Here is a 3,035-nt window from a genome sequence, read left to right as displayed (position 1 = left end):
TCGCACGCACATGGCGCCCTAGACACGCCCACAAACACCTAAATTTGTCACCAAACTAAATTTTCAAGATGGGTTTCCCACACTTCTTTTTGATAATTTTCAAAATATATATATTTTTTTTCCTTGGCGTTTGAATTGCTTTTTCCTATCAATTTTCGCTTTCACTTTCCTATGTGCATTTCTCCTTTATTCACCTCTCTCGCGCTGTCCCTTCCTTCGCAAAGGAGGCGGGGGACATGTATAAAAGTAGAAAAACTACGGAGCTTCGTTCTAGCTCTCGGTCCTCTCCATCTCCCTTCCTCATCGAGCGAAAGAGGGGGATAAATGGAAGAGGAAGGGGAGGTGATAAAGGCGGGAGAAAGGACAGTCGCGGTCGGCCTTCCCCTCGCGCTCACACACGCACACTGACACGCACATGCACGCTTTCCCCTCGGTCAGCCGCGCGGTACGACAACTTGGGCCTCCGAAATGGGGGAAATTCGGCTTCGGGAAAAGAAACCGGTTTGGGTTTGTGTCTGGAAGGCGGCAGCGAAACGTGTAATCTCGTCTCGTGTCTCCACTTTCTTAGCCTGTTTGCCCTTCGCCCGAGCCTGCCTGCTCCGTCGTATCCAGATGGGCGCGACGGGCGTCCGTCTCCGGCGGCGAATTGGGGGTTTTATGGATCCAATCGAGTCGTCGTACGCCCGCCAGCCGGAGTTACGCCTACCCTCTGACCCTCCCTCCCCCTTCTTCGCCCCCTCTTTATCCCCTTTGTTCATTTCTAATCCACGGCAGGCGGGGGCAGACCATTTTTAAAAAGAAGCAGTAATGCCGCGATTTGTCATTCTAGCAAAGGCTTCGGTCGGGAGCGCCGAGCGAGGCGCGGCCTGGAACGGACGCGGACGCCATGTGCCGCGAGCCGACTGTTGCATTTCGAGACGCCGGAGACGCGAATCTGCTCCTCGTCTGCCCCTGCGGCTGCGGCAGGCAGGCTGGCCGCCCCGTCTGCACGCTCGGCAGGCCTCTCTGATGCTGCTTCACCGAGATATTTTCGGAGTTTCTTTCATTGTGTTCGCAATAAGGGTAGATAAATTTAGAATGGATTGATTGGTGACCTTCGGCAACTCGAGGGCAATGCACACCTCGCATTGATCCGCCAGTCGCCCGCCGGACACCGAGGGGAGAAGGCGAGAGATGTCGAGTGTCTCTACGTCACTGTAGGCACAGGAACAAACTGACGGATGAATTTAGCTTCCACATATTTAGACTGATTAATTTGTTGTAGCCGGTCTCCCCTGCCCACCCGTATCTTTCTTTATCTCATACTCTTATATATATTTACACACATATATGTTTACTATGCACACCTGTCCTGAGAGTGAATCCACTGTAGGGAACAAACGAAGAGAACCCAGAAGACAGGCGTCGGTGCAGACGGGGAGGGACCTGGGGGCGGGGGGGGGGGGGGGTGGACGTGCAGAGAATTGCACAAAGTCGTTACGTATTAACGAAAAAATCACCTGGAGACCTTTGCGAGTGTATTATCCAAGCTACACATATGCAAGCGAAGACACAAAAAATACAGTACTTACATATGCACACAAACGCTTCCTTATGCACACAACACGCACACATCTACATCTAAATATCTACATTTCTGTTTTCTAGATGCTTGTTTACTGCTATTTGTAGGCTTTGGAAGAGATTGCCTTCAGAGATTGCAACTTCTCCGACTCTTGATGAGTTTAAAAGACCAGCTAATAATGGTCTTGTCACGTGAACAGATAAATGGATTTCCTTAGCCGTGTTTTGACCTGCACTGACATCTTCGCTGGTGGACAGGTATTCTAGATTTTTTACAGTGTGGCCCTTTATATGGCTTATCATAATAATAATAATAATGATAATAATAATAATAATAATAATAAAAACAATAATAATATAAATAATAATAACAAAATAATGATAACAATGATGTTGATAATAATAATGATAATGATAATGATGATAATAATAGCACGTGTAACAAAAATTTAAACAAATACAATCACTTGCATACACACATACTTACACACACTAGCACATTCACAAACACACACACATAAACACTTACACACAGAAACATGCACACATAACATCTTATACATATACACCACACAACCCCCCCCCCCCCACACACACACACAGAGGCGACAGCAGCCACAGAAGCGGCGGCGGCGGCGAGGGACGGCGCGTATGCAAATCAGTGCTTGGAATTTTTGTAGCTTCTCGGCCTCCATTGGCACGAGACGGGAGGGGGTGTACAGAGATAGAGAGATAAACCGATATATATATATATATATATATATATATATATATATATATGCATATAGATAAATAGATAGACTGCAGATAGATACTGAAGATTAGTGTGTAATGCATATAGATAAATAGATAGACTGCAGATAGATACTGAAGATTAGTGTGTATGAATAGCCATATATGTATGTGCAAATAAAAGTATACATTCACACTCACACGTGTGTGTGTGTGTGTGTGTGTGTGTGTATGTGTGTGTGTGTGTATTTATATAAATATATATATATATTTATTTATATATATGTATATATGTATATATATATAATGTATACACCGATGTGGTGTTTGACGACCTACTTGGTGCCATGTTTCACGTTGTCGAGCTTTGTCCCAGTGGCATGAAGATGTTTGTATATTGAAATTGTCGAGGAATGATAGTCTCGGCCTACCTCGAGCTTGCTTGCCTTCAAATTTACTGCTTAAGCTAATGTGCCTTTACGGATTACACGTCCCAGGCATTTGAAATGTCGTACTCGGATCAATTCTAGAAGTTGGCGTCCCTGTCCGACTCTTGTGAGTACCATGTATTTTGTTTCTTGCTGTTGGCATGCAGGCCAAGGCGTTCGTTGGCTTCCACAACAGCATCAAAAAAGTTTTGGACGTCATTTACGAAGGTTGTTGATCTTGCAACCACTGATAATGACAATCCTCAAACTGCCGCAAGATAACTTCAGAGTATAAATTGAAAAGGTCAGGTG

The sequence above is a fragment of the Penaeus chinensis genome, chromosome 17, assembly GCF_019202785.1.
Source record: "Penaeus chinensis breed Huanghai No. 1 chromosome 17, ASM1920278v2, whole genome shotgun sequence".
NCBI lineage: Eukaryota > Metazoa > Arthropoda > Malacostraca > Decapoda > Penaeidae > Penaeus > Penaeus chinensis.
Note: the sequence above shows the minus strand (reverse complement) of the source record.